Source organism: Rattus norvegicus, chromosome 17 (assembly GCF_021556685.1).
Source record: "Rattus norvegicus strain SHRSP/BbbUtx chromosome 17, alternate assembly SHRSP_T2T, whole genome shotgun sequence".
NCBI classification, from domain to species: Eukaryota; Metazoa; Chordata; class Mammalia; order Rodentia; family Muridae; genus Rattus; species Rattus norvegicus.
The window spans coordinates 74,139,356-74,161,994 of NC_141550.1; the positions used below are offsets into that span (position 1 = coordinate 74,139,356).

The 22,639-nt window shown below is 44.7% G+C and overlaps 1 protein-coding gene and 1 long non-coding RNA gene across 10 annotated transcripts in view; one reads left to right on the forward strand and one right to left on the reverse strand.

The window, feature by feature from the left end:
* Positions 1-22,639, reverse strand: part of Prkcq (protein kinase C, theta) — a 132,268-nt gene that overhangs the window by 88,683 nt on the left and 20,946 nt on the right.
* On the forward strand, positions 17,186-20,713 carry LOC148000274 (uncharacterized). The gene is made up of 2 exons (XR_015641829.1): positions 17,186-19,271; positions 19,389-20,713. It is a non-coding gene; the product is annotated as an uncharacterized LOC148000274 (long non-coding RNA).

Sequence of the window (22,639 nt, forward strand, 5' to 3'; positions counted from 1 at the left end):
GCAGAGAGGTGCAGAGTGTTCCCACAAGTCCTGTTCCGCTCACTCGGAGCTTCCCCACCATCCACATCCCTACCCGACACATCTGGCTTAATCACCGTCGTCACATAGAAGATACAGTTGGCAATAGGGCTCATTCTTGGTGTTGTACGTTTTATGGGTTTGGGTCAAATAAGGCCGTGTTCCCACAATGTCAGGGTCCATAGGGAGCTCTGTTACGGTCCTAAAACTCCTTTGTGCTCCATATCATCATCTCTCCCCTCCGCCAGTCCTTACAGACAGAGAGCGTTCTCTAATCACGGAAATAGCGTGGAAGTGATGTTAGAAGAGAAGGTCAGGTAAACAGAAGAAAATAAAAGGTCCTGAAGCAGATGAAGATGAGCATACATGTGTATATAAGTTCTGTGTGTAATGAAAATTATACTTAAAGTCAGTGGGAAGGCGAAGATGGGTCTAGTAAATGGGACTATGTCCCTCTAATTGAAGCCCTGTATCACAGCCAAGATCAAATTAAAATCTAGGCAGATGGAAACTATGTAGAAACGAGACCAGTCAACCACTAGAAGTACTAGGTGGTGTAGATGAACGACTGGAATCTTTCGGAGCCAGAGCTTCCCAGGTGTGATACCACAGAGACGTCCCACAGGGGAAAACACGTCAGCACTGTTTCATGTAGAAGTCAAAGGTGATGGACACTAACAAAGCACATTAAGTGACTGACACGTCTTTGGGAAACACGTGACTACGGGCTTGACACATATGTGAAACCTCTTCACCATCAGGAAAAAGACAAACACCCTAAGAAAACTGTAGTACAAACTCAACACAGGCAAACGGAGAGTGACAGGAATAGAATACAAGCAGCTGGATTTCCCTAGATGTGGACAATGTGTAAATTAGTCACATACATGATCCCACCTCTACAATTCCAAAATCTAGAGAGCTCTGAGAATTGAGAGACTTATCTGGTGATGCAAACTGAATTTGTAACCGAATTACATGAGAGATATATTCCACTCAACCTAATGATTAATGATTCCATGCATAGTTGACTAGTAATATGTGATGTATAATTTCATCATCTTTATAGTAATGTCTTCTAAGGCAGATTTGGCCATAAGGGATGTATATAATCTCTGGAAGAGAAAAATGTGGGGATTGGAGCCATGGCTCATCTGTTAAGTACATGTGCTGCTCCTTCAGAGTACCTGAGTTCTGTTCCTGGAACCTGGAAGGTGTGGAGCACAGCTACCAGTACTTCCGGCTCTGGGAGATCTGATATTCTCTTCTGACCTCAGTGGGCACTGACACATGTCTCTCTCTCTGTCTCTGTCTCTCTCCCTCTTTGTCTCTCTCTGTCTCTCTATCTCTCTGTCTATCTCTTTCTGTCTCTGTCTCTCTCTGTCTGTCTCCCTCTCTCTCTCTCTCTCTGCCTCTCTTTCTCTCTGTCTTTCTCTGTCTCCCTCTCTGTGTCTCTCTCTCTGTCTCTCTGTGTGTGTGTCTCTCTCTCTGTGTCTCTCTTTCTGTGTCTCTCTCTGTCCCTCTCTCTCTCACACACAATTGATAAAAGTAATAAACCTAAAAAGGAGGGAAATATTTAGATAATTTAAATGATATAGTTAAATAATAAACAGTAAGGTATATTTAGGGAGATATACCTACAAGAATGCCCTATTGCAGAATTATTTCATAATAATCACTCTGGACTAACCTTAATATCAAAAACCAGGATATTGTTTAATCATATTATAGTCTGCACTACAGTGGGATATTTTTATAATGGACTAATTATGACTCATTAAGGTAAAAATATTTACATAATATGGTTAGGTCAAAGACATATTAACTGCAGCATTTATAATAAGAGCTTATTTTGAAAGATACACGCATAAGTCTTAGTGGGAGAAAGTTTGGACCAAAGTATTATCTAGGATGGATTTTTTTTTATTTTTTTTAATATTTTTTTTTTATTAACTTGAGTATTTCTTATATACATTTCAAGTGTTATTCCCTTTCCCGGTTTCCGGGCAAACATCCCCCTCCCCCCTCCCTTTCCTTATGGGTGTTCCCCTCCCAACCCTCCCCCCATTGCCGCCCTCCCCCCATAGTCTAGTTCACTGGGGGTTCAGTCTTAGCAGGACCCAGGGCTTCCCCTTCCACTGGTGCTCTTACTAGGATATTCATTGCTACCTATGGGGTCAGAGTCCAGGGTCAGTCCATGTATAGTCTTTAGGTAGTGGCTTAGTCCCTGGAAGCTCTGGTTGCTTGACATTGTTGTACTTTTGGGGTCTCGAGCCCCTTCAAGCTCTTCCAGTTCTTTCTCTGATTCCTTCAACGGGGGACCTATTCTCAGTTCAGTGGTTTGCTGCTGGCATTCGCCTCTGTATTTGCTGTATTCTGGCTGTGTCTCTCAGGAGCGATCTACATCCGGTTCCTGTAGGCCTGCACTTCTTTGCTTCGTCCATCTTGTCTAATTGGGTGGCTGTATATGTATGGGCCACATGTGGGGCAGGCTCTGAATGGGTGTTCCTTCAGTCTCTGTTTTAATCTTTGCCTCTCCCTTCCCTGCCAAGGGTATTCTTTTTCCTCATTTAAAGAAGGAGTGAAGCATTCACATTTTGATCATCTAGGATGGATTTTTAAATTTTATTTATTTTTTGATTTTGGACAGTGCTTTCATACAGAACTTTGGCTGTCCTGATACTCACTGTACAGACCAGGCTAACCTTGAACTCAGAGAGCCACCTGCCTCTGCTACCCAGGTGCTGGGATTAAAGGTGTTTGCCACCATACCTGGTTGATTACTTCTAGAAGTTGAATTATCACAATTCAACTTCTTAAAAACGATTAGAATAAACATATGTGTGTGTAGCAAATGTAAGAAGAAATGGATCTGAGATGTGAGGGAGGACCGGAGCAGGTTGGAGTTCAGGTCAGGAAAGCAAAGGGCAGGGGTTCTTTGGGAAGAGGAAGGGAACTACCAGGAGGGAGGTAGGGGGGATGGGGGAGGACGAATGAGAACCAAAAATATTTCACACAGATGTGAAAATTCACTCATGAAACCCCCCCCCACTCTGAATGCTAACTTAAGAAAAATCCCTTAGAAAAAGTGACTGTTGTCATAATTTAGCCACATGTGCAACACAAAGAAAAATTCTTTTTGTCTTAAGTTATGAAGTCAGTCTAACATTTTTGCCCAGTAGAATGGACCCTTCCCACTAGAAAGAAGAGAGAAATGAAGTGTTCAGAAGCTCAGACTTCTCGGGGCAGCTTCTGCTGATGCTGAGGTGCATGGCCCAAGCCCTCTCTTTCCAGTTCCAGCCTGTTCTCCCTGTGAGACCTGCTTATCCGGTGCCCGGCTCACATGCTGCACCCATTAAGATCTCCAGGTTTGATAAGCACTAGTAATTTGACAGGCCCTGTTCCATTGAATGCCAATCCATCATGAGTCTTATGTGCGAAAAGTGCTTTAGGCTGAGATGTGAGAACCGAAGGTCATGCCAGGAAGAATCCTCCAGGACTCACAATGGGAAATTCTCAATTCAGGAAGTCATCCTCAGCTTCAAATATATCAAATCAGTAGATGTATTTCCCCACAGTGGCGTCCTCCACCGGGCTGGATGGTTGGTTTTTAAAAATATTAGATGGTGCTGTGGAAACACTAGTGGATTTATAATGCCTTCATAATAATTATAATGCTTACTAAACTCGCCTGCAGCATTTGAAGTTTGGGAGTTGCCATCATGGGGCAGCTGTGACAGACAGGGCAGGCACTCCCCTTTTAAGCAGAGAGAGTACAGGAAGACAGGATAGAAAGCCAGTGGGGTTTGAGGTGGAGGTGGGATAAGGACTAGCGACTAGCAAGATGCCACAACAGAGAGCCAAGAGATCAAGAGAAAGGTTGAAGACAAGGAAAGACCAGGTGTGACTGGTGGTCCTCTATGAAGGGTGTGAGAAGGTCTAGATAGCCTATGACACAATCTTTTCCTCCTGCTAGGGCTCAGGTGCTGGATATCAATTCCCTTCATGTTCCCGGCAGCTGGGTGTGGCCAGGGTCTTGCTGAGATCCGCCCTGTAGGATGGCCCAGACACCAGCCATTGTTTGGGATATGCCAGCAGTAGGTTAGGATGCCTTTGATAAAGACTTCGTTAAGTACATTGACAAACAAAAACAGACTCAGAGCAGTCAGTACAAAAGCAGCCCAAAGCATCCTCTCCGTACAGGTATTGCCCTGACACATAAAAAAAATTGAAATCAAAGTTTGTCTTCCTGGGGAAGAAGACGGCAGGTAGGACCACCTCATGGAGCTGTGTCTTTTTTCCTTTTCCCTGTGAGGAAACATGTTGGTGAAAGCCACTTCGGGGAGAGAGGGTTTATTTGACTCAGAGTTCCAGGTTACGGGCTTTCCTTGTGGAAAGGTCACACAGCAAGGGGCTTGGGAGAACTGGTCACATTGCAGCCACAGTCAAGAGGAGAGAGGAATGGGTCGATGCACCCCAGTGCTCGGCCAACTTTCTCCTTTTCCAGTAGAGGATTCCTAGCTTAGGAAGAGATGCTGATGTGGCCCAGAGTGGTCCTCCCACATCAATCAACAAAATAAAGATAAACCGCCACAGATATTCACTCCCCCTCCTCAACTTTTCTGTCTTAAAAGGAAATTTCATCTAGTTCTGATGAAGAACTGAAGCCAATGAGGAATTCTATTAATCCCCCCCCCAAGTTATCTTCTAGGAAAATAAATCCATGGAACGAGAGGCTAAAAATTCTGATAGGGGGGTTGGGGATTTAGCTCAGTGGTAGAGCGCTTGCTTAGCAAGCGCAAGGCCCTGGGTTCGGTCCCCAGCTCCGAAAAAAAGAAAAAAGAAAAAGAAAAAAAAATTCTGATAGGGATTCAAGGTAATTCTTATCTATTTCTTTCACTTTAGTGCCCTCACACTGTGGCGCATCTGAGGCGATGCTCTTGTCCCTGGTTTACAGATGAGAACAGAGAGATGAAGCTGTCTGCCCCGTTCTGTACAGTGTCACAGCGCCAAGTGCGAAGGGACACTCAAGTGCCACAGAGGCTCTCCCGGGCACGGTGCTGCAAATGTCCCCTTCTCCCTCGGGGTCTATTCTGGAAGCTCACAGTTATTTGATCTTCTGTAAGCTAAGTGCTATTCTATAACTAATTATTTTTAATTACATCCTACTGAGGGAGTTAGGCTTGCGATCTTCGTGGGGCTCTTTGGGCTCCCACTGTGTGAGCGGCAGCTGTTCCTTCTAGCTGGCGATTAAAAGATGATTTCCATCTTTCACAATGATTATTTACCTCACGTCTCCCCGGTGTTCTCCACAGATACTGTCACCTTGGTTGCTCCCGGTGACGAAGCCACACCCTGTCTCCAGATATTTGCACCAGACATCCAGGAAGCGCAGCACGCGCTGTTTTCTCTGGTTGGCTTCCGCCCTTCCCATACTCCTTCCCCAAAGGCCTCTGCAGTTGAGTTTCCTCACTGGGGATGTGGCTATAAAAGGGAAGCTCTATAAATGGGACCTCTGGGCTTTGGGCATGATGAGGGGTCAGGAAGAGGGGTATTTTTCTCTGCAGGAGTAATTTGCTCACTGCCTTCAGGAGCATGAGGTGGGGACCCTGACTCCAGCTTCCCTGCCCCCATCCCTGGCTTTGTCTTCAGCACCTGACCGACACCCCCCACTTTCTCAGATTCCTGTTGCTGCTCCAGGGTGAAGGAGGCCGCAGAGTTAGAAGGAACCAGCATGCTGAACTAACTTATTTATGTCCTCATTCCATTATTGTCTTGCTGGGACTCTAGTGGTGAGCTCAGGACGCCAGGCTGTGTCCAGACTAGGGTGTTTTAATCCACATCGGAGTAGACTTTTAAGAGAGAAACTGTTAGCGGAAACACTTCCACTGGGAGGTGTGACCCCCAGATTCTCCATTCCAGTCTTCCGTTGCACTTCTCAGTTGGAAGGGACGCTGGGAACGCCATTTGCACAGAGTGTTCAATCATCTCTTGAAAAATGGAGATGTTTGCCTTGTCGTTCCGTCCCCTTAAGGTAACCAAGGTCCTCTAGCCATCTGATCATGGGCTCCAGGGGAGGACAGAGGTTCTTTCCTGCTCTGAAATGTCTATTGTCTTCTCCATATGTCAATCCTTCTGTTGATCTTGGCTCGGTCCCCTGATGCTATGCTGAAATTCTCCCTAAGGGAGGGGGGAGTGACTCTGTCACTGTGGATCCTTTCAACTAGAGAAGGGCTGACACACTACAAACTCTGCTAGTCAGTCTCTCTTTCTCCAGGTGTCCAGACTCACTGATTGTGGTCACCTGTGCACAGACATGAGAGCTTGGCCAAAATTTTCTGTGTAGTGTTGTTGGCAGAGTGGCGAATTTATACTTAATACATTTTATATTGGTGATTCAATGCTAATTTGTGAAGTATATAATTCAATGACCCTAGCATGTTCCTATCACTTCCCAGTTACCACTGCCACCAATTTCCAGAGTGTTTATTATTCTAAGCCCAAATTCTGTACCAAATGAACACTGACACCTCACACCCCATCCCACCACTCCTTGTCAGCCCTCTTTTGTTTTCTGACCAATGGGTTTGACTGTTCTAGGTATACTATGTAAGTTGAAAATTTGTTTGTTTTTTAGGGGCCTCTGAATTATTTCACTTTCACGTATGTTTTTGAGCCCCTTCTGTTTTGCTGTCTCTATCAGAATCTCATCTCCACATAGTTTCAGGTTTCACATGGGTTTCAGGGACTGAACTCAGGTCTCTCACCCTTGCTGACTGAACTGTCTCCCCAGCCTCTTACTCCTTTTAAAGCTCTCAACCTTCCTAATGCTGCAACCCTTAAAAACTGTTCTTCATGGGGTGACCCCAACCAAAAATTATTTTTGTTGCTACTTTGTAACTATAATCTTGGTACTGTTATATATTGTAATATAAATCTTTTTTTTTCAATGATCTCCGTTCACTCAGGGGACTTGATCCCCCAAAGAGTCGCTACCCACCTATTGAGAACCACTGTTTTAAAGGATGAATAATATTTCACACAATAGATACACTGCATTTTGCTTGTCTAGTCTCCTTTGCCCATGGAAGCTCTGGGCCTGGAGGTAATTCTGTTAACTGTTTGAGACACCACTGCGCTGTTTCCTGCACTGAACATACTGGTTTACATTTCCTTCAGCAAGGCAGGGGTTCCAGTATGTACAGCACCCACCCTTATCTCCTTCCTTCTTGGCAACAGTTGGTGTACTGATCATGATGCAAGGGTTTTGATTTAAATGTGCTCAAGGCAGCCAGACATTTTTCTTCCTATCCAAGTGCTTTTCAAACATATCCAGAATAATCAATGTTCTTCAGATATTGTTTGAACAAAGCCTAAGAGTATAATGCACTAAAGGTTCATCGAAAAGAGAACAAAAAACCTTTTTGACTTTTAAGGAGCTGTTAACTCATCTAGAAATAGATGTGACTAAAGCTCCTATGTCCTAGCCATCATACCATTCTAACGTCCTGGTCACCTAGTATGTTCTTTTCTCTCTTTTTGTAAAAATTGATTTTCTTTTTAATTATGTGTATTGTGTGTATTGTATACGTCACCGTGTAGGTTGCAAGTGAGTGCCCGTGTCAAAGAGGCCAGAAGGGAGTATCCTCTCTTCAGGAGCTGGGGTTTTGCTGATGACTCCCAACATGGGTCTCATTTTGCTCTTGACCATTTGAACTGTTGAATCTGGTTAAGGCCTTGCACTAAAGCAAGATCTCAATCAACCTGGCTTTCACCTACTTTGCCAGCAGTGCGTGCCAACATTCAGCTCTGGCATCTGACTGAGCCATCTTGCTTTGTGGGTCAGCCATAGATTTGACCTGATTTCTCAGTCCTCATTCAAGACCTACATGCTGGTGACTAGGGCAGAGAGAAGTGCTGTGGGGGTTACTGCTGACTTTCAGCTTGATGAGATTTAGAATCATGATGGAAACAAACCTTGAGGACAGGTCTGTGAGGCATTTTCTAGATGAGGCTAATCGAGGTGAGAAGACCCTTCTTAAAGGTGGGAGGTGTCGTTTTATGGGCTGAGGTCCCAAATGGAATCAAAAGAAGAAAAAGAAAAACGAGCTAGCCCATGGTACTCACTCATCTCCCTCTCATCCTGACTGTGGACTCAATGTCAACCTGCATCCAAGGTGCCTCAATTAGCTGCTGCCCTGATGTCCTCGCCATGATGTGCTGTCACCTTGTACTATGCCTGCAGATGAAACCTTTCTTCCTCAGCTCCTTTCTGTCAGGCACTTTGTCACAGCAGCATGACAGGTAATTGAAACGAGGCTTGAACTTGACTCGCCTTGGAAGCCCTTCTACTTCCTAGATTTGAAATTTGATTACCGCTCCCTAAATGGTAGCTACATATTCTCGTGTTCCTCCTGGGAGCAGTGAGCCTGACTAGTAAATACTGCTGACTTTCATTAACCTACGAGCTCACTAGTCCGGCAATTCTACAAACATGGAAATCTGGTGAGGCTGAAGTGAACGTTAGCATATCTGGGTTGGGCCTCTATCATTATTACTGTTTATGTCCTTTTAAAAAGGCATAAACAAGAATTCTCCTCTATACGGTGAGCTGTTACTCTTCTGAGTGAAGGTTTAGACATTCTTAGTCAGGATTCCCTTCTTATGTATTCCCATGTTGGTGTTGCATATTAAAAATCACCCCCAAGCCTTCTTCTTCTTCTTCTTTTTGAAGGGAAATAATATCTACTGTTTGCACATTCTCCAAAATATATTCACATTTCACTTGCAAATGATTTTTCCTATTCTCTAGGTCACATCTCGTTGCTATATGAACTTATTAAAATGCTGCGCTCAAAGCAATTCTGCTCCATTAAGTTTAAGACCATGGCCCGGGAAGACAGCTCAGTCGGCGGTTGGCTGTGCAAGTATGGAGACTCCAGCTTTATCTCTAGAGCCTGTGTCCAAGTGCAGGACATTCTGGTGCACAGTTCTAACTCCAGCGCTGGAGAGATGGAGAAAGGTGGACTCCTTCCTGGCCTGCTTAGCTGTTTTTGGCAAGTCCCGGTGAGATACTGTGTCTCAAAAATTGATGTGGATAACCACGGAGAAAGGAGCCTAAATTGACCTATGGTCTCAATATACAGGGGCATACTACACATGCACACACAAGCATCCCTTCTAGAGTGGAAAAGCACATAACACACACACACACACACACACACACACACACACACACACACACACACACGGGAGAGGGGTGGAGGGAGGGAGAAAGGGAGGGAGAGAAACAGATTAAGGCAACCACATACTTTCCAGACTATCCAAGGCAGAGTCAGAACTATGAGGTGCATGGCTGTAGACCATGCTGATGCACCGGTGAAAGGTGAAGAGGCCACTGCAAAGCCCAGCCGAGGAATTAGATAAATTGAGGATAGGCACTTCCACCTCTGAGGCCCAGCTTCTTCACCATCAAATGAAGGAGAGGAAAGCAATCTCTCTGGTCCATTTTCGTCCAGCACCCGAAGGGCATGGCCTTCCAGGTGCAGTAGCTGAACTCTCTGGTATATGGAGACTCATGCACTGACAGAAAGCTGACACATTAGAGACACAACGTTTCATTCTCGATTCTAGAAACACTCTAGAAATACTGTTCACTGGCCACATTGACGCTGTGGATGTTCATGGAGTAGGTAATAAGGGCAAATACTGGTGGGAATAGGAGGGCCATCTTTAAAACCCTTGCACTTCGGTGGAGTCAAACAAGCAAGTGGGGCCTAGCACACGGGTGCGATCAGACTTGACGGCCTGAGTTCGATCCCTGGAACCCTCAAAGTAGAAGGATGGAACTCAAGTTCTCCTCTGACTCTCATGACATGTCATAACACACACACACACACACACACACACACACACACACACACACACACACCAAATAAATGTAAATAAATACAAACACATTAAATACAAGAGGTTTAAGACAAACCATGAAGATTTGAAGAATTGACAACATAGCATTTACAAAATCAGCGTGCCTAACTTTCCTGAGACAAGAGCAGGATTGAGTCAAACTCAATGGATCGCCAGGCAAACCTTCCCATCCCCATTGAAGAGTTAGCTCTACGGCTTGGAGATGGGAAGGAAGTCAGAAGACTGGCTCAACATGGGATTTGCTGTGAGAAGGCCATTTTTGCTTTTTCCTTTGAAATCTAAGCTCCTAATGGCTGTCTAGGCCAGAGCTTCCTCAGATGTTCATTCTCAGGACTGCAGTAAGCACATAAGGAATCTATGAATATGAATAATATGCATTCCAGGTCACACGTTAGAGGGGTTTCCACCAAGCAAAACAAAGTAAATCCTAGCAGGAAGGAAGGCTCGGGGCCATGACCATGGCTAAGAGGGAACATACGTTGCTGAGACAGGAGGATCACAAGTTCATGGCTGTCCTAGTTGGTTCTCTATTGCTATATTGCCACAATAAAACACTGACTGAAAGCAATCTGGGGAGGAAAGGCTTTATTTGGACCTAACCATGCTCCATGAGGGAAGTTAAAGCAGGGACTCAGGCAGAGCAGGAATCTGGAGGCAGAAACTGATGTGGACGAAGTGACCATGGTGGGGCGGGGAGGCTGCTTACTGCTTTGGTCTCCGTGGCTTGCTCAGTTTGCTTCTTGTATAATCCTGAATCATCTGCTTAGAGGAAGCGCCACTTATAGTGGGCTGCCCTGCTCCACCACACACACACACACACACACACACACACACACACACACACACACACACACACACACCTGTTTCTTCTTGAGTTCCAAGGTTCCCAAAGCTAGAAGGATATCCCATCATCTAAGTGTTCTTTGCCATCACCGGATTCCTTCTTTATGGCTCCGAGAAAACCCACAGGTTGGGAAGTGAGCATTGAGCATCTCTGGAGCCCCAGTTAGGGCTCCTCTGGAGAGAGGATAGCTCTCAAAGCAGGCAGGAAGCAAAGCCTCCTCTCCACCACTCTTTGAAGTCCTATCCTCAGCTAGCCCCACAGTTCCTGTATCTCTGTGTGCTGGGTAACTGGTGAGCTCACATCCTGCTGTGTGTACTTTTGAAAAGAAAGAAACAAAGAAGGCATGCTGGTGAGGTCTGGGCACATGAAAATACTAAGCTTTGCTGAGCAACAGGCCCTCCACTATCCGTTCTTGTCTGTGAAGCTGGTCTGGGCTCCTTCTGGATCACAGTGGAAGAAAAAGACAAAACAAAGGACGAAATGGGGAAGGCGGTGTTGTGGGAAGGGTGCAGAGGCAAACTTGAGAAATCTGTCAGTGCCATGGGGATCTCACTCTGCCCTCCAGAGACTCTTTGGTCCTTTCACTCTCCATCAAATGAGTTCAGAGAAGACCAAGAACACAATACAGAAGTCGAGCTCTGAGGGCCTCTAGAAAGTGAGAGTGGACAATAGACGAGAGACAACTGTAGGGGAAAGCACTCTCTCACAGCATGCTAGCCCACAACGGCCAGAGACGTTTATGCTGGCCTAAATTTTTGGGTGAGCTTTATCCTGTTTCTAAAGTCCCTAGAACAACAGGTGGGTTTCCTGAGGGTTAGTTTCCTGCCCAAGCAGTTGAGAGGCCCACTTGGATGTATTCTCCGGGAAAGGGACAATGAGTTCTTTACCAGAAGCCCTCCTGCTAGATAGCCATCTTACCATCTTCTGCACAGCTTGGAATGTTTACACTTAGGGCCAGAGACAGGACTCAGATGGCAACCTTTGAACCAGTAACCAGAGCCACATAATTTCACTTCCTGGTTTGGGGAGCTGCTAATTGTAAGGGAAGGGGCATGTATGACCTCTAAGCGACCTCATACCTGCCTAGCTACCAACATCACGACTAAGTCACCAGGTATACTCTCAAAATAAAAGAGTTTGTGGGCATTTTCAAGGCAGCATCAACTCTTGTCAGTCTTATCTATTAAGAGAGAAGCTAACCGCTACTTTGTGGTTACCTGAGGAAAGCAAGCACACACCTTCAGACCCTGAAAACACTGTCATAGATGATCTAATGAGCTTCCTCCTAACGAAGCAGGCTTGTTGACACAGCTACTCCCGTCCCATGTATCTGTGTTCACCAAGCTTGTTCAGTTAATGCTCACCACTATCCTGAGCTTTTCCTTTCCTCAGACAGGTCTGGCTAACTGCCTAGGCTGGCCTCAAACTTGTGATCCTTCTACTTCAGTCTCCCAAGCACAGCTATTACAGAAATGGACTATCACACAGAACCCCTGGTATTCCCTTTTTGCTTTTTTGTGAGACAAAGTCTGGCTATGTAGCGCAGGCTGGCTTTGAAGTTCATGTTCTCTCCCAGCATGGACTCAGGCTTGAAACACTCCCGACTCAGTCTGAGTGCTAGGATGACAAACAGGCACGATCACGCTTTGACTCTGACACTCGTCATCAACCCCATTGTTCTCAGTTGAACTGACAGTGACCTTGCCGCTCTTTAGTTCTGTGAAGGCTCTTGTGAGGACTGAAATAGATAACATAGCCAGGCCATGTTGGTGCATACCTACAATACTAGTGCTTGAGAGGCAAAAGCAAGGGGGATCTCTGAGTCCGAGGCCAGCCTGATCTACAGAGTTCCGGGACAGCCAAGCTACACAAAAATAACCTGTCTCAAAAAACAAACCACCACTACCACCAAAATAGCAAGTGTATACTCTCAGCTGTAGGCAATGTTTAGGTTGTCTCACAAGGCTAACAGGTTACACCTTTATATATTGAACACAGCTTCAAAGACAGTGCCTTTGTCTTTTCCCCAACAGGTAAGACAAACTGGACATCACTGAGTTTCTGACAGCCAAATTACCATCTTTGGGAAATTCTGGAGAGAGCCATTTGGGAGAAACCTTGCTTAAAGAATCAAAAGATAAGACTGGGGAGTGGCTCAGTGGGTGGCATGCTTGTAGCAGAACCCTGAGACCCTGCGTTGGATCCCCAGCACCCACATACAAATGTTGGACTTGTCTATCATTCCAGAGCTAGGGAAGTTGAGCTATGAGGCAAAGTAGACAGCCGGTCTAGCCAAATTGGTAACACAAGTTCAGGGAGAGACGCTGTCTCTAAAAAGAGCAACTGGAATCCCACCTCTGGCCCACACATGAAGGTGTACACATGTGCTGGGCACACACACACACACACAAAAGAATCAAAAGGTTAGATACAATATAATTTTCACGTAGTTTTACCAGTTGGGGCAATCAGTCGGAAACAAGGTAAACTATTTGTTTAGAGAGTCACTGTTTTGAGTTTAGTGTCTGCTGTTTGGCATCCACTGTGGAAAGTGGGTTTGTATTCCCATCCAGATTAGCGTCCCTCCAGCTTCTTCACCTGGCAGGCTTGCCTCAGTCACCCTTCAGCCAAGGTACCGACCGACTTGTCCATTCTAATAACGCAATGAAGGCAGAATATGTTGTTAACAGCATGCTATGTTGTACTATAATTAACTCCATAGTGATTAACTCTAATTAACTTAGGCCAAGGACAACAGATTAAGATAATGGAGAACTGGTTCCTCACATGCTGATCTGATTCATTTAGCCTGACCTCAGTATCTTAATGAAGCTCAGGATGGATCAGCTTCCTCTCTCACCTAAGCTAATAGGGAAGAGCGCAACCCACAATGCATTCTGGTTACTTTGTTTCTCTGAGTGACAGGCGCTTGATATAATTTTCCTTGTTGCTGATCTGTAGAGGTAAGGATAGTGGGAGAGTCTGGCAAGTCTGATTATGTTTCTAATGCTCTCCCTGAGAGCTGTGCTCTAATATAGTAAGAAAGGACAATCCCCTACTCTTTTAATCAAGCACAGCTGGAACTCTAGAGTCCTAGCTAAAGTATGACATTAGGAACCAGGGAAGTGAGAATGGTGTATTTTCACCTTGTTCCTCAGGAAACTTATAAATTAGAAAAAGAGCGGTAGGATGGATGGGGTTGGAGAGAGAGAGAGCAGAAGGACCCTACCTAGCTCAGTCTCTGGAACCAGTGTAAAAACAACAAGATGCTTGACATGGGCATGAGCTTGTGGTGCTGGCACTGAGGAGATGGAAAGAGGTGCATCTCTGCCAAGCTAGCCTAGGTTACCTGCTGAGTTCCAGGCCAGGGAGAGACCCTGCCTCAAAAACCAAGATGGATGGGGTCTGAGAAATGACAGTCAAAGTGTCCTCTGGCCTGCGTATGAACATGTGAACACTCATGAGGGAGATTTTCGGATAAAGGAAGAGAGTTAGCACCCGATATATGAGCCCTGTGCCTCAGTGTGTGTGTGTGTGTGTGTGTGTGTGTGTGTGTGTGTGTGTGTGTGTCTGTGTGTGTGTGTCTGTGTGTCTGTCTGTCTGTCTGTCTGTCTGTCCGTCCATCCTCACTAACTCTAAATAGTGTCCTTTGGAAAATGGCCTATGTCTAGTTCTACAAAAGAAGTCATTGAGGCTGAAAAGGGTAAGGTAGAATATTACAGTTAGCACTGCATGTATGTATACACATATGTGTGCATTGTCACAAGTGTGTGTCTGTGCATCCGCATGCATGTGGAAGCCAGGGCCTGACTGACCTAAGGGGTCTTACTCAATCACCCCCATTTTATTTAATGTGTCCAAATACCTAACTGAATCTGGAGTTCACTGCTTTGATTTGATTCAACTGGCTCTGGCTAGCCAGCTTGCCCAGGGGAATCGGTCCCCTCCTCCTAAGAGTTCTGGGATTTCAAAGAGACTTCAGCTTTTACGTGTGATCTGGGGATCTAAACGTCAGCACTAGGAATATTCAGACCTAAAGAAGAAGGAGAGTTTGACACACACTACAACCTAGACAAACCTTAAGAACACTGTGTTAAGTGAACAAGTCACTCTGACAAAGGGCATGCACATCGACACAAGAGAACTAGACTAGCCAGATGCTGAGTACAGAGATGATGATGCTGACAAGAAGAAATCAGGAAGAGTACATCAAGATTATTTTCTGATGGGCACAGAGTTGCTACTTGGGAAAACAAAGCACGTATGGAGAGGGATAGAGCGGCAGAGCAAGGTCAATGTCTACGACACTAAATCATGCACGTAAAAGTGTTTAACATGGTGTGCCTCAGCTAGTAAAACCCTCTCCTTATAAGCATATGTGTGATATGCAGAACTCACCTAAAACTCTGGGCACGCCGGCAAGTGCATATAAGCTCAGAGGTGTACAGAAGCACTATCAGAGCTAATACCAATGTAAGTTCTATCCTGAGTAGTGTCCTCGGCTCACAAGGCCTAAGTGGGCTCCTGACTCTATCAAGCAGAAAGCAGTATGTGTGTGTGGATGCTAAAATGGCATTGATTAATGTTTTTTATTGTATGTGTTTGCAGTGTATGTGTCCATGTATATCGTTGGTAACAAATATGTGCTTTGTATACATATGCATGCACGTGCATGTGGAAGCCAAGGGTTGACCATGTATGCCCATGTATGTGGAAGCGAGAGGCTGACCGTGGACGTCTTCCTCAGTCACTCTTCACTTTATTTACTAAGTCTCTTGTTGACACTGGAGTTCACTGCTTTGATTTGATCCAACTGGCTTGACTAGCCAGCTTACCCAGGGGAATCTGTCCCCAACTCCTAAGAGTTTTGGGATTTCAAGGACGTTTCAGCTCTTATGTGGGTGTTGGGGAACCACAGCTCAGCACTGATGTTCACACAGCAAGTGCTTTATCCACCAAGTCATCTCCAGAGCAGCTCCCCGGGCTCCTCTGGAGTGGGATGTATGCAGGTGGAGAGAAAGTAAGGAATATGATGTAAATGTAGAATGCTCACTCTAAGACCATGTTAAGGACTGAGCTGAAGTGGAGAATTTGCACAAAATACTCAGTAAGACAGCTAACTCACTTTTATGACAGTTATGTAATGGAAGGGACTCTCCCCAGGTCACACAGAATCTTATTTCAGCTAACACAATTTCCCTTTTAATTGTGGTAGAAAGAACCCACATGGCATAAAATTCACTACTGTGATCATTTGAACTTTACAGTGTGTGTGTGTGTGTGTGTGTGTATGTGTGTGTGTGTGTGTGTGTGTGTCCATATTGTCATAGACCAATTTCCAAACCTTTGAACTTGGAATATTTGAACCCACGTCTCTGAGCACCGACCTCTTTCTCAGCCCCTGGTAACTAATGCTCTACTTTCTGTTCCTGTAAAATCCCCAGCCTCATGTTTGATGCTCACAACTCCCCTTTCTTGGGGTCTAACCATTGAGCTTTCAGCTTTCGCCACACCTGGGAATTTAAGTAACAAAATACCTCAGACAAGGACAATCATACAGATGCTGTCACACCCCTCAGTGTAACGTTCTCCAGGCTGTGTGTTGGAGTCAGAGAAGTCATTCCCCCTTTTTGCAGAGTCAGTAATAGTACCCCCCCCCTGCATATGCACTATGTTTTACTCACTCCTCATCTGTTAAGGACATTTGGGCTGTCCCCACGTTTTGGCTGCTGCAAATAAGGGTGATGGCACTCATGAACATGCAAATACCTCTCCAGGTCCCTGCTGTCAAGTCCTTTGGAAATGTACTGACTAAAGGGCTGAGTCTTAGGATCATTTTTTAAAAAAATTGTGCTGCTGGAAGTGGAACTTAGGAAGGACCTCATGCATGATAGTACCTTTCCCACTGGGCTAAATCCTGGACTCTCTACTTCCCCGATGCTTTGAGGAACCACTGTTGGCTTTGCACAACAGTTCTGCCATTGCACATTCCTGAAAACAGTGCACCGAATCACCATATCTCCCTTTCTGTTGTTTTTCTCGTATGCATAGTAATAGGTGTGAGCTTGTGGTGGTTACAATTTGCATTTTCTAATGATAAGTGAGGGTGAGAATCTTTCCCTGAGTTTGTTGGCCAGTCACATACCTTCTTTGTAGAGATGTTTATTCAAGACCTTTGCCTGTTTTTTTTTTTTAAATCAGTTTGCATTTCTGCTTGTGAGTTGCATATGGGTATTAATTTTACATTATACCACAAATCCATTCAGCTATACAAGCTAATTTTTAAAAAAAAACCTTCATGAACAATCATGCCTATAATTCCAACTCAGGATGAAAACATGATTGATACATTTGTATATTAGATAATAATGATACATTGATGTCTTTCTTTTTGTATCCTCAACTGTTCTCTGTGAACATTAATTACTAGGCTGAATATGGGATTCATTACATCATGATAGATGTCTATGTATGCGATCCTTGAATGATGTATTCTGCACATAGCACATTTATAGGCTTTGGAATGCAAAACAAGGTACTGCTCACGGTCCCCACGTCTCCATCCAAAGTGAGCAGCGTCTCCATTTGCTCATTCCTGCTTTGCAGAAGTTCAGTCTCACATTTTTGTCTCAAGATTTCTTACTCTTTATTTTAGTGATTGATCGATTGACTGATTGATTTACAGGGTTTCATGTAGCCCAGGCTAGCTTTGAACTGTCTATGGAGTCAAAGATGATCTTGGACTTCTGATCCTCTTGCTCTACCTTCCAGGCAGCGGGATTACAGTTGGGCGTCAAACCCAGTCTACGAGACATGGGGACATCGAACCCGGGGCTTCCTAGGCAAAGAACTAAGATACTCCCCAGCTCACTCTGTAAGAAGAACTCAGTTATGTGGATTATAATATTTTCCAAATTAGAAAATATAACAAAATGTTAGAATAATTATTTCTCAATGAAAGACGATATAAGTCAATTATGTAGTATGTTAATATAATGTACTTCATAAGGCATCGCATTTCCAAAGCAAAAGCATTGAAAAAAAGTGTTCTTATTTTGAAAATTTCTCTATGTCTCTGCCTCATTTTCTCCCTCCCTCCCTTCCTCCATCCATCCATCCACCTATCTATCCATCCTTCCATTTATCCATCCTTCCATTTATCCATCCATCCATTTATCCATCCATCCATTTATCCATCCATCCATCCATCCATCCATCATCTCTCCCTCTCCCTCTCTGATAATACTGAGGTCTGGATTTAGGGCTCTGTGCATGCTAAGCAAGTGACCTATATCACCAGACCCTTTGCAAATCTTTTTAGTGCCCAGCTTCCAAGAGGATGGTGTGAGGAGCTTCTCATATGAGCTCTGTGCTCTGTCTGTTGCTATCAGACCACGAAGCTTCTAGAAAGCTTCCCTGTACAAAGTAAGAGTGAAAAGGAAAAGTGGACCTTGGCAGTACTGTAAAAATAGTTTCGCAAACTCTCTGAGGACTTTCAGAGCTGCAGCGCTCTCTAAGCTATACTTTGAGAGTTGTCTGCTCCACTGGAATAGAAAGAAGAGTCCGTCTGTTCTCTTGTGGTACTTAGTTACTTTTGCTGCTGCTGTGATAAAATACTTTGACAAAGCAACTTAAGGGAGAAGGGTTTCTTCTGGCTCCTATTTCAAGGGCATGCTCTATTATGACACGGAAGTCAAAGCAGCAGGAGCTTGGGACAGCTGGTCCGGTTGTATTCATATTCAAGAAACAGAGAGCAGGGGCCAGTGAGATGGCTCAGAGTGGAGAGGCGCTTACTGCCAAACCAGCTCCTTGAATATGATCCCTGGAATGCATGTGATGAAAACAGAGAACTTACTCGAACAAGTTGTACTTTATCTCTACAGAGGACCATGATATTTGCACACACATGGTATGTGAAGAAGAAGAGGGAGGAGGAGAAAGAGGAAGAAGGCAATGAATGAATATTGCTGCTCATTCCTTCTCTGCACATGCAGTTCAGGATCCTATCTAGGGGATGATGCCACCCACAGTGGGCAGGTTTCCCCATCTCTATTAATGAAATCAAGATAATCTCATAACTGTTTTCAACTAGGATTGGATTAAGGGAGCTAAATCTGGGGAAGTGATAGGGTAGGAAAGTAGTTCCCCTTTTGACAGGTTGGGTCAACAATATTTAGAGGGTAGTGCTGAGTATTGGCAACAAGCTGACACTGTGATAGCAGTTCTATCTGTAGGTATCCATTTGAGAAGCCAACGCTTGAGTCTGGCGCCTTAGACCACTCGGCCATCCTGACACACTTAGGTATCCATTTGAAAAGTGTATGGGAAGTCCTCTCCATAATATAGGACCATACAAAGAGGTACTTGTGATTCATTCCCAATCAAGGAGTTTGGTTATCTCTAGTCAAGGCTTTACACACAAAAGAAAATGAAATGGAAGTCATGTGATTCTATAGAGATGATGAAAACATCTCCTCCAGTGGGGTTTTTTTTTTTTTTTTTTGGTTCTTTTTTTCGGAGCTGGGGACCGAACCCAGGGCCTTGCGCTTCCTAGGTAAGCGCTCTACCACTGAGCTAAATCCCCAGCCCCTTCCAGTGGGGTTTTTATTATAACTTTCATAGAGCACTAAACATTCCCATTAAGAATAGCTGAGTCTGATACTCTGCCATTCATCCAAATTAGAAGCCGGTTCCCCTCACCTATGTATGGCAAAGAACAGAGGTTATTTGTCTTTGACCTCTCACGATGCTTAAAAACTCATTTGGGGGGGGGACTTCTTTTAGGAACTTTAAAAACTTCTTTTAGGAACACATATTCAAATTATATCATATAGTAGTCCAAAATCGAATGCTAAACAGGAAAAGTTCACCAGTATACAAATCTGTGTTATTATTCGCGTAGGGGGAAATGTAGTCACTGTTGTGACCACAATGAATTAAATACTCAGCGCAAACTAATTAGAGCAGTCAAAGGCTGCAGCTATTTGGAATACATCGGGTATTCAAATTACTCTAATGTTGTGCAATTATAGAAATAAGTTCTAATCCATACTGTGTGGTAGATTAATTGAAGAGAGTGTGATTTAAGAAAGACCTTACTGATCTTGTGCAGGTACCCACAGTGGCTGTGGGTTCATGACTGTAACGTCCCTGTTACAATAGATGGTCAAGCTCCCAGCGTGAATAGAGGAGGAGCTCACAAGCCCCGACCCTAACTAAGAGCTATTGGCCATTCAACATTGTTGGGGGAGGAGCATTATTCTTCTTTGAGGTGTGGCTACTGGTGGGTGCACACCCATGTATATATAGGCAGCGCTAACTAGATTAGTGAAATGTTATAAAAAAGGAAGGAAGGAGAGGGGGAAGGAGACAAGAGCATGAAAGGGGGATTTGGGAAAGATACGGCGAATGGATGAATATGGTCATCCATTAGAATTAAAATTCCAAATGGAGTCTTCACTCATCGGACATGTTTGTAAAATATGATGACCTTCTATCTCTTCTATTTTATTATTTTATGAATCATGGTTCAAAAGCAAAAACATAATACAAGCAGTGTGGGATAGGCATATTCTCATGGACACAGAGCAGAACGGATTAATAGAGGCAGAGCGCACAGAAACCAGGAGCTGTTGGCCAAGGATGCAGAGCTCCTGCCTGGGTGAGACAGTTATGAAGAGACACAGTGATGCAGGATGAGAATCGCAAACCCAGGGAAAGCGCTTGACTGCCACACTTAAAGTCAGTTAAAGGAGCCTGGGGTGGCTCACATGCCTGCCATCCCAGCATTCAGGGAGTGGAGGCACAAGGACAGCCTGGGTTATGTGAAACCCTGTCTGAAACAAACAAAAGCAAACAGAAGATTAAGTAGCAAATGTTCTATCTCTACCAAAGTTGCAAAATAAACGAATTTATAATCTATGCTTGTGTGTGTCTGTGTGTGTGTTGGCTTTTTGTTTGTTTGTTTGTTTTTACTGGATTGGCCTATAATCTTTCTTCAAAAATCTCATCTTGACCTCTCTCCTTTTGAATTTCCCAGATGGACGGGCTCATGGCTGTTTTTCTTTAATTTCCAAAACCACCACTGTTCCTTCTCCACCCTAGATGGGTGAGCTTTTCTGTTTTGAAGAGAAAACGAAAGCTGCAAGGCACCCATGTGCTTCCTCCTCTCTGGTCTCTTTCCACCTACCTTGCCTCCAAGGAGGGTTCCCACAACCTGTTCCTTCTTCTGGCTACCCCTCCTCCACTGCTGGCCTTTCATTGGGTCCCTTGTCGTTTTTGTGATTTCGGTCACCCCTACTCCCACTGTCAGGCACAGTGCAGGGTTTGCATTTTCAAACAACGAACTTGTGACACGTTTCACCCATAGGGTAGCCTTACTCCCACCCTTTGACAATAACTTTCCTAGGCCAACTCTGTCCTCTCTTCCAGTCGGTCCCTTGCCCTCTGCCATTTCCATCACAGGGCCCACACCAGCCATCCTGTGGTCTGAGAGGACCAACGGCTAAGAACAAACCCACTGTCTTCTCCTTGCTTTTCCCCTCTAGTATCAATCACCCCTGCCATTGCTGGCTGCTTCTTCTGTCCCGCTGGCCTCACAGCAGACTCTGTTTCTGTGTACGGTTGGTTCTGTTTCCTCAAGGAGGCTTTATGGAATCCCTTTACTCCCTTCTTTTCTAAGAAACATTTTAGCCAATCGCAATCGTCCGTCTCTTTCTTGATGGCATGCGCAACACCGTCATCCACGTTGACAAGCACACCGTTCTTGGACCAGATAGATGCGCGTCTCTTGCATTCTCAAAATTTCAACTGTGCATCATCAGACTTTCCCGAGTGGTTCACCACATGTAGTAGCCATGCCAGACACAATTTCTACCTTTCTTCAGACGCCTACATTTCTCTTCTATGTCTTGTGTTGAGCAGTAGGATTATGGCTTACCGAATCGCGCCAGCTGGGAATACTAGAATCCCACTCTGCCCTCACCTCCCTCGTTGTATCTATGTTACAAATTCCACACATGTATTTGATCTTGTTATTTCTGCTGCGTTCAACAATCACCAGTTTCAATCTGTTAGGATGAGGATGTCACACATTTCCCCCCAGATCGTAGTGATGGAGCTAAAGTAAACCGCCTTTTCATGTGGCCTGCTCCTTTCAACATCAGCCACGTGACTTGTCTTCCTGAAGAATCTTTTTTTTGGGGGGGGGGAGCTAGAGAGATGGCTCAGTGGGTAAAAGAACCTTCCACACAAACGTGGTGTTTCAACTATGGATCCCGGAAACTATGTAAAAAACCCCACGCGGCTGGATGCGGCTGTACTCCCAGAAGTCTTTGAGGTAGGAGGAGACAGGAGAAGCGTGGGTGCTGCAGCATGCAGCCAAGCAGCAAGAAAGAACAAGTCAGACTTGGTCTCCAAACAAAGGCGTAAAGGCAAGAAGTTGTCCTCTGACTTTCACAGGTGTGTGGGGCACACACACTGACACTCCCATACACCTCATTTACACACACACACACACACACACACGCGCGCGCGCGCGCGCAAAATTTTTAAAAAAGGTAAACATTTAAAACTTGAAAATAAAACCACAATTGCTTCCTTGTTTGGAAAAACAAAACAGTCATTCTTTGCCCAAAATCTAAAGTCTAGACTCATGAACTAGGGTAATCTCTCATGCATATACTTAATTTTTAAAGGGGATTCGATCATTATTAAAGGGGCACTCTGTTGTATATGTGTTGGGGTCTGGGTTCAGTCTGAGAAGATACACCTAACCCTCAAGAGACCGGAGGCTCCAGGAAGTATAGAGGTCTGGTGAGGAAGGGACAGCCATGTGAAAACAGGGGG